This window comes from Delphinapterus leucas, chromosome 7 (assembly GCF_059928025.1).
Source record: "Delphinapterus leucas isolate spDelLeu-1000000601 "Yukka" chromosome 7, BTC_Dleu_Yukka2, whole genome shotgun sequence".
Classification (NCBI taxonomy): domain Eukaryota; kingdom Metazoa; phylum Chordata; class Mammalia; order Artiodactyla; family Monodontidae; genus Delphinapterus; species Delphinapterus leucas.
Genome location: NC_143135.1, coordinates 24,765,388 through 24,775,719, shown reverse-complemented (window position 1 = coordinate 24,775,719; position 10,332 = coordinate 24,765,388).

The following is a 10,332-nucleotide window of genomic DNA, read 5'->3' as shown; positions in this document are numbered from 1 at the left end:
CAGTGAGAGGCCTGCGTACTGCAAAAAAAAAAAAAGAACAGATATTATTTTAAAGTTTGAGAACAGAATTTAAATGTAATCTACTCCTATTACACATCAGAAAGTAGTTTGGACTTTTCTAACAAAATACAGCCAAATACGCTTAGGGAAAGATAATCATTTAGCAGTGACTGACTTGGGTCCAAGTATTAGAAATTAAATGCAGCCATTTAGTCCAATCTTGAAGATATTCTAGTCAAGGACCTTTGTGAGGACCAGAAACCCATTCACACTTGCTCAAATGTAGAGACTGACTGAGCAAATACAGGCAGACCTCAGAAGTATTGTGGGTTTGGTTCTAGACTGCCACAATAAAGCAGATATCACAATAATGGGAGTCACATTAATTTTGGGGTTCCCAGTGCATATAAAAGTTATATTTACACTATACCGTAGTCTATTAAATGTGAAATAGCATTATGTCTAAAAAAATACATACCTTAATTTAAAAACACTTTATTGGTAAAAGGTGCTAACCATCACCTGAACCTTCAGCGAGTTGTAATCTTTTTGCTGGTGGAGGGTCTTGCTTCAGTGTTAATGGCTGCTGACTGATCAGGATGGTGGTTGCTGAAGGTTGGCACGGTCGTGGCAACTTCTTAAAATAAGGCAACGATGAAGTTTGCTGCATTGATTGACTTCCTTTCATGAACGATTTCTCTATAGCTACAATGCTGTTTGATAGCATTTTGACCACATTAGAACTTCTTTCAAAATTGAGTCAATCCTCTCAAAACGCTGCTGCTGCTTTATCATCTAAGTCATATTCTAAATCCTTTGTTGTCCTTTCAACAGCCTTCACAGCATCTTCACCAGCAGTAGATTCCATCTCAAGATAGCATTTTCTTTGCTCATCCATAAGAAGCAACTCCTCATCCGTTACAGTTTTATCATGAGATTGCAGCAATTCAGTCACATCTTCAGGCTCCACTTTTAGTTCTCTTGCTGTTCCCACCACATCTGCAGTTACTTCCTCCCCTGAAGTCATCCATGAGAATTGGAATCAACTTCTTCTAAACTCCTGTTATGTTGATATTTTGACCTCTTCCCACGAATCACAAGTGTTCTTAATGGTATCTAGAATAGTGAATCCTTTTCAGAACGTTTTCAAATGACCTTGCCCACATCCATCAGAGGAATCACTATCTATGAAGCCTTACAAAATGCATTTCTTAAATAAAAAGACAAAGTCAAAAGTACTCCTTGATCCATGGGCTGCAGAATGGATGTGTTAGCAAGCATGAAAACAGCATGAATCTCATTGTCCATCCCCATCAGAGCTCTTGGTTGACCAGGTGCATTGTCAATGAGCCGTACTATTTAAAAAAAGAATCTTTTCTGAGCCATAATCTCAACAGTGGACTTAAAATATTCATTAAACCATGTTGTCAAACAGATGTGCTGTCATCTGGGCTTTGTTGTTCCATTTATAGAGCATAGGCGCGTAGATTTGGCATAATTCTTAAGGGCCTGGGGTTCTTGGGATGGTAAATGAGCATTGGCTTCAACTTTAAGTCACCAGCTGCATTAGCCTCTAACAAGAGAGTCAGCCAGTCCTTTGAAGTTTTGAAGCCAGGCACTGGCTTCTCCTCTCTGGCTATGAAAGTCCTGGATGACATCCCCTTCTAATATAAGGCTGTTTTGTTGTATGGCTGTTAGCATAACTGATGCCATCTTGGACGCTTAGTTTCTCCTGTCCTTTTACTGACCTCACCCAGGACTGCACTGTGCAGTGAATCACCTCTCTGTCATCAAAGGCTTTGTAGTTAATAGATACTGTTTAATAATCGTTAGGACCCGGTAGCCTCTATGCCCTCTAGTCCCCCCAAATGATGAAAACCTTCCCTAATGTAATCCCGGTGCCCACGAGACTAGTTACCCATCATAAATCTTGACTTAGGAATGCACGTCCTCTTTCCAAGCACATACCTCCAGTATTCTAGGTTAGCGATAAAATTGTCCCAATGGCCCCTCGGCAGTGCAGAATGCTTCTGGATTGTTGTCCACCCGATCCCACCCTGTGAGTAAATTACCCTATAATAAACTGATCCGTTGATTACATGGAGCTTCCTGCCTAATTTTTCAGTCTCAAGATGCCTTCTCAGTTTGGTGGGTACTTGTCATTCCCGCTGTCCTCCAACATTCGTCTACACTGACAGTCTGTTGTTGAGTGCCGTCACCTTCATGAATCATCTCAGCTGTATCTCCTGGGCGGCTCGCTGCAGCTTCTGCGTCAGCACTTACTATTTCACCTTGTGCTTTTATGTTTTGGAGACGGCTTCTTTCCTTAAAGCTCATGAACCAAACTCTGCTGGCTTCAAGCTTTTCTTCTGCAGCTTCCTCACCTCTCATTGAAGAGAGCTGGGGCCTTGCTCTGGATGGGGCTTTGATTAAGGGAATGTTGTGGCTGGCTGGATCTTTAGACTACTAAAACTTTTTCCAGACCAGCAATAGGCTGCTTTACTTTCTTATCATTTGTGTTTTCACTGGAGTAGCACTTTTAATTTCCTTCAAGAACTTTTCCTTTGCGCTCACAGCTTGGCTAACTGTTTGGTGCAAGAGGCCTAGCTTTTGGCCTGTCTCAGCTTTCAACATGCCTTCCTCTCACTAAGCCTAATCACTTCTGGCTTTTGATTTAAAATGAGAGACATTAGACTCTTTCTTTCACTTGAACATTTAGAGGGCATTGTAGGGTTATTAATTGTCCTAATTTCAATATTGTTGTATCTCAGGGAATAGGGAGGCCCAAGAAGAGGGAGAGAAGAAATGGGGGAACAGCCAGTCAGTGGAGCAGTCAGAACACACACGACATTGACTAAGTTTGTCCTCTATATGGGTGTGGTTCATGGTGCCCAAAACAATTACAATAGTAACATCAAAGATCAGTGATCCCAGACCAACATAACAAACATAATAATAATGAAAAAATTGAAATATTGCAAGAATTACCAAAATGTGATACAGAGACATGAAGAGAACAAATGCTGTTGGAAAAATGGTGCCAATAGACTTGCTCGACACAAGGTTGCCACGAACCTTCGATTTATAAAAAAAGAAATATCTGCGAAGTGCAATAAAGCAAAAGCTCAATAAGACCAGGTGTGCCTACATTTCATGGAAGCAAAACAGCTCCCGGTGGGGAGGGATGGAGACCGCCGTCCTCCCCCCGGCTCGCTCTCTCCTGTTCTCTCTCCACATGGGCTTTCACCTGTTTTTCTCAGTATACCTGCTCCGTTCTCCTGCTTCCCTCGGCCTACTGTCCTTCTCTGTTTTTTCATTAGTGTGTATGTAGCTGCAAATCCACCCCAGGACCCACTCTGCACAACTTTACCCTTTCATTACCCACCCCTCTCTGGCTGCCATCTCTGTGCCCCCAGGGCAAATTCTTGAGACTCGGATTGGTCCAGTTCACCCACCTACGATGAGCCACCCTTGGGTCAGGTGCCTATACAATCAGCTGTCAGCAAGGAGACAGGGGTCATGTGACATAAGCATGGCGCCCCTGGACTGACCCTTTCAGTGAGGGCTTTTGCCGAGGGCTTGTACCCAGAGGAGGAAGCATGAGTGGGTAGGTCCTTCAAAAGCCTGGAATTGGCCACTACCCCCAGGATGGCAGCCAGCAGGTGGGCAGTCCCTGTGGACACTGGCACGGAGAGGCGAGGGCATCCTCGACTCCCACGTCAAGTGAGCATGCACGTGCTTGCAGACCTGCCCACCACTCCCACCCCAACACCTGCCCTGTTGAAAATGCTGCTGGGTCTAGGAAGTGACTTCTGACTGAGGCCCAGTTAGCACAACGTCCTGCTTAGCAGGTGATAAATACTTGTAAATTGAAACGACTGATCTTAGCTCAGGTGATGTTAATATGGCTCCTGGCCACACACTTGCATGATGTGAAAACTGATGAGCTTCTCAATAGAGTCTTTTGAAACGAAATTGGTCTCTAGTAAAATTGATATGATTGTGGCTCTTCCCTTCTAAATATTTAATAAGTTAATGTCCCAAGAATTGAAAAGTCTCTTGATTTCTTAAGGTGAACTGTTACAGAATCCTAGCCTGTGATAAGTGCTAAAATGTAGGGTGTTTCTGGGAAGGGATATTTAGGAAGTATCAATAGAATTAGTGCCAGAAACAAAATTCTTTTAGAGGATATTAAGTTGCTTTGATTATGCAGGTTTCAAAAACAGAGAAATTTGTGACGGGGCAGAATTTGTCTTCATAGGACAGATCCACACTTTAATGAAAGTCGTTATATAATGAAATCTTGAAATTGATTATCTTCATTCTCTGACTTTGGCCAGGCTTTTGTGAATTATGGAGGGAGGCCATCAATGTATTTTACATAAATTAACTGTGGCTTCACTTTATTTTCCCCCATCTCTACCTTATGACTAAACTGGCTCCCTCCAAACCCACACACAAACTGAGTCGAGAGATGGTTTGACTGAATAGAATCAGAGGAATATCTTTGGTCTGGAAGTTTTGAGAAAAGCAGAAATAATCAAGGCCTTGACAATTCACATTAAACCAGTCTCTGGTTCCTCATCTGTGAAATGGGTATAAGAACTTTTGCATTTCCTACCTCCCGTGGTGGTTGTAAGGAGCACGTGGCATAATGTATCTGAAAATGCTTTCAAAAGTATATTTGAGGGGCTTCCCTGGTGGCGCAGTGGTTGAGAGTCCGCCTGCCGATGCAGGGGACACGGATTCGTGCCCCGGTCCGGGAAGGTCCCACGTGCCGCGGAGCGGCTGGGCCCGTGAGCCGTGGCCGCTGAGCCTGCGCGTCCGGAGCCTGTGCTCTGCAACGGGAGAGGCCGCAACAGTGAGAGGCCCGCATACCGCAAAAAAAAAAAAAAAAAAAGTATATTTGAAGATGTTCTTACTAAAGTATTAGCTTCATAATTCAGTTTCATCCAGCAAAATGTTTTAGCTCCTTCCATCTACTGAGCTAATTGGTCACATGTTCTATAAAATTTTTAAAGTAGTTATATTCTGTAAAATAAAAATACAAAGATGATCCTAAGTTTGGAACTGCCCGTAAAAGCCAGCCTCACCTGGAGCTGTGTTTTGCTGTTGCTGCCTGTGATTTGGAGGACATGTAAGTACTTGTGCCTGCGCTTTCGCTCTGGGGGGTAAACCCAGGCCAGGAATTCTCACCAAACATGTTAGACGTGCTGGGCAAAGGCAAGTACCGAACAGGAGCTTGACTGTACCTGTTGTAATGTGATGCTCTGCTTCCTAATTAACTTTGTACGTCCTTGGCCTCTGCCAGGAACAGTGTTTCATATGCTATTAGAATTTTTTATGGTAAAATAAAATGGCAAAGGCTTCACGCCCCAAAACCTGCCTGCGCCTCATTTTGCCTACTCCAGATGGTGAGATGGACTCACAAATCAGTTGTACAGCAGTGCCCGCTGGGGGTTGTTAAAGGACAGTTGTGGGTCTGGTAGACCCCCTGTGGTCTCAACCTGGGGCATGAGCTCATCAGCCAAAAAGAGCTCACCCCTGGCCATCCACAGGCCCCTGAGAAGCAGTTCCAGCCCATCCACGACTGTATTCTTGGGGCAGATGGTGTCCAGGGGCAGAATAAGCCAATGTTTGCTTACATGCCCTTCTCAGAACATAAAGAAGTCCCATCCGGTGCTCCCAAGGAGTCCAGGGATGATGTTAGTCTGGGACATAAACTCCCAAGTCCACCTATTTCCTCATTGCTAGTCCCAGCAATCATGATGCCAGCCTTATGTTTAGACCTAACCAGAGACTATGTGTTATACTCCATGCTCTGCCCTTTGATCCAAGCTGGTTGGACAGGAGGCATATCTGACCCAGGAGCCACAGATTCATAGGCTGACCAGCCACCAAAAAAATGTGGCTTAGCACATGGGGCTAGGCCAACCAGATTCTCTCTCTAGGAAACACCAAGAAACAAAGCCTGTTAGCAGCAGGTGTTGAAACTGAATGGTCAAGACTCAGAGGCCATGATGGACTGTATTCAAAACAAAGATCTAAGAAGTCAGAACATTGACTAAGAAGTAACCTTGAAGCCAAGGAGATTAGAAATAAGAAAGCCTATCTCCTGTAATAAAAATAGACCAAAACCCCAACTCTGAATGTTTCAGAGGAGTCCCTATGCCCTAATGGAGAGACATGACCCTGGGCTTCTGCGGCTCCAGTGAGATTTGGGCGGCAACAGAGTGATGTTCCTCACTTCGGCCTAACTGCTGAAGCTTTCTGCAAACATTCAGAAAGTACCTAGAGACTGAGGGAGCGATTCTTCACTCCACTCTGCCCCTCTGTAAAGAAAGGTCAACTATGTACAAAAGACTCCCCCGAAGCTGCTGTCTTGCTTCAGTGACGAGGAATAAACTTAGAGCCTCTGCAAAATGCTGTTGCAGGGCTCGCCATGGGGTGGAGAGCATGGCATAGGAGAGGACCAGTGGGCCCAGGAACAGAGGGCTTCCCTGCTCCCGCATTTGCTTTTTCTTTCCTCCTGGACCCTGGCTGCTCCTAGCTCTCAGGACCAATGACATGATCAAATGGAAGGAAGTGGCTGGTGCCTACTTCCGTCCCAGGAATGGCTGACAGACACAGCCCCAGGGAGCTGGAAAAGGCACATGACAAAGCCAGCCCCTCCTTGCTGGTCCCCATTAGAAATAGGAGAGCAAACTTATTCCAAAGGATGATCTCCAGACATCTTTTAGGAAATGTCATGCATCCAACTCAAGAGCTCTGCTGGCCACTGGAAGCCAGAAAGGATGTGCCTAGGAAGGAGTATGGAACCAAGTAATGAAAACATTAGTGAAAGTGATGGTCAATTAACTGTAAAATGTACACGGATGGTTAGAGGGAAACGCAATTGCTTTGAGTCTCTCTATGACCTTTTGGAGGTACAGTTATGACAAATACTGGTTGGCACAGTTGGGTACTTCATTTTAACAACATTCCAGTGTTCATATTTGCACATAGACAAACCCACATTTAGGGAGAGGTCATCTGACTCCTCAGAACTGAAATCAAGTTTTGTTAGCATAACAGTTTCACCACCTACCCCTCCTCCAAGCCAAAGAGCTCTGGCTAACTCTTGAAGGGAAAACACTGCAGGTTACCTGGTCTCTGATATGGGCTCTGTGTGCTTGCTCTGGACTCTGCCAGGCCTTCACAGAACATATAAAAGGGCTTGCTTTTGCCCCCAGTGCCCACTCTGTCACCCAGCTCCTGGTGGCTGAGGCCTATGGGAGCCCCACAGGGCCTGTGGAAGCCACACCTCTTGAAGCCATATTCCCAGTGATGCCGACATAACCTAATGAAATGTCAGGCTACCACCCAGATGTCTTACCTATGGGACGTTTAGAAACTATTGGACTGGGGACATAGGGTCGACCAATAAGTCATCTGTTGGACTGGATTTCTCATGCTTCAGCTGGTGGCAAGGCCAGAAACTGTTTGCATGCTCCTGGAGGAGTCCATTTTCTAGATCAAATTTGACAGCATCAAGAGAAAGGGCATGGATAGTCTTAAGACCGTGAAAACAAAGGGTTGCCAAATTGCCCGAGTTGCTTCATGATTAATGCTCAGGTGCTTTGGGAACTAAAAGTTTGCTTCTCTCGAATTTAAGGTTTTGTCCCTAAAATTGGAAGGTCCCAGACAAGCTTTCTGTGTCCCAGGGACCAACTCTTTTAATGGTCCAGGTAAAAGAGAACCAAAGGCTGAGACCAGAAGCCGTGACTTGAGCAGATACAAGGCCCGGAGAAGGGCTGCAGGGCTGTCTTTCTGCCAGGGATGTGCATGTCTGTTGATTGTTAATCTTTCATTTAAATGGAACTGTACAGGAAGCACTGATAGAAGCTTCCACATAGCCATCCATTCAGTCCCTCATTGGCTGAGCAAACTTTCCTGAATGCTTACTATGCACCAGACGCCGTGCTAGGTGATCGGGATTCAGCGGTGAGCGAGACACAGCGCCTCCCCGCACAGAGCTCACGGTCAAGGGAGACGGATCCTTGAGACGCAAAGCCCAACATATGAAGGACTCACCATGCATTCAATGATTTTTCTACCACGTAAGAGCCAGCCGAATGAAAACTGAAGTCCCCTTCTTTCTGGAAACATTTAGGTTTAGAAAATAACAGACTCTGCAATTGCATCTTCTGGTTAGGCTACACACAGCTTTCCTTCCCAAGGATCTCTAACCGATTAGTAAGGCACCCACAATATACCAGTGGGGATAGAGAACAAGTTGCCAACTGCCAAGAATCAACAAGTATTTGTTGATTTCAGGAACCATATATTCAGTACTTTACTAGTGAAACCACGGTGCACCGAACACTCACTTTGCATTGTTCATATCAGTACACTGCCATTCAGAACGTACTGGATTATTAATGAATGGGCTTGGGTTTTCATTCAGCCTCTGAAATATAGCGCTCTGTGGAGCAAATCTAAACAGGTGAACCAGGTAGAGCTCTGCAGTGATACCATTTCTTTTTCTTTCTTTGTGATACCATTTCTCTGCTGCATTAGCCTGTTTTCCTTCGTTGAAATTGTGTTTGTTTACTCCTGGAAATTTTGCATATGAAATAAAGCACATCGTCTTGCTGCTAATTTTCTTTCCAAGGTGTTAGTGGATCTATGTGTTCACATTTTGTCTTTTCTCTTGCGTACTAGCTCTTTCTCCATTCCCCATAAGGAAAAGATTTTAACAAGCGTTTACAAATTCTCATAATATTAGAAATCACCATGTGATGAACTGATGTCTCAACTGTTTTTGAAATTATAGGATCCTAGACTCTTTTAGTTGGAAGAGAATTTACTGGGGAAATGATCCAGGTTTCTACCCTGCAATCCACCCCATGACCTGTGGACACTATAGAGGCCTACCTGGTCAAAGATTAAGCAGAATTAGGACTTCAGCCAGGCAGGTACTCAAAATGAGGGAGAGGGGAAAGAATGGGGAGGAGATGGAGGGTTTTAAATATAATTTAATATTTAGGGGGAAAAAAGCAATATAGTCACCATTGAGTGGGAATGGAAGAATTTCCTTGATTTTAAATCACGCATGGAGTGAGAGGACACCAAAATATTTTCAGTTTGGGGTCTGAAAAGTTTTACTCTAGCTCTGAATCTATGTCAAGGCCGCTGTTATCACACTTTAAAGGGATGCCCATGTTAGGATTTGGGGTCATCCAGGCCTAGATTGGAACCTCACCTTTACCACATTCTAGCTGTGCTCCTCTGGGCAAGTCATGTCCCCTCTCTGAGGCTTATCTGTGAAATGAAGCTGGGACCTAGTCAGTGAAGTGACTATAGAGCTGGAAGGAGAGAACACAGAGTTTCCAACTGCAGGGCACTATGGACTATTGTTAGCATGATGGACTATTGTTATTGATTAGCCTCTGCTTGAATACTTCTAGCGTTGGGAAACTCACTATCTTGCCAGAGCCGAAGCATTACCCATTGATCCACCAGGAGTGACTCCTATGCTCAGCCCCTTCCAGCCCCAACTGTGGACAGCCTCCCTTTTCAACAGCTCAGGACACCAATAAGCGCCCCCCAAAAGAGGGTGAGCTCAGGACACCTAGGGAGAGGTGGCTGGTGCTATGATAGGAAAGGCTCTTCATCACCTGGCTGAGGTGAGACTAGCTAGAACCGGCTGGAGATCTCCCACAGATTCCACGGTCCCATCACTCCCAGGAGTCATTCTTCTGAGCACCCAAAAGACTCAACTCACCCAGGGCATACCATCCTGGTCCTAGCAAGCAACTTGCAAAACACCTGAGCTTGGTGCATTTAAAGCTCTGGCAGCAAAGACGATCGGCTCTGTAAGAATGACATGGAACTCATTACCAGAATCATATGGTAAGCCAGAGGAAAATAAGATTCTATTTAGTAAAACTCCATGAGACTGCTCATGTCACTGCTCAGGGACAGCATTGCTAAAGTGAAGTTCTCCTGTGCTGGATTCAGGAGAAAACTTGCCTGTCCTTATCTTGGAGTCCAGACTCTTGTCAGTTACGACATTTGCCCACACACTCTCCATAGCAGCTGGCTGAGGTGGGCTGGAGGGGAACAGGGAAAATATAATAAACTGAAGCCAGTCAAGAAACAATGAGCTAAGGGTTTAAGTGTTTGGGCTTTAGAGCAGCTTGGCCACATCCTAGCTGTACACTTCTTTGTGCCTCTGTAAGTGGGGATGAGGACATATTCCTCATAGGTTCAGGCTATAAACATTAATGAGATGCTATAAGTAGCATGCTGAGCCCAGGACCTGGCACAGAGAAATCCCTTGATAACTAG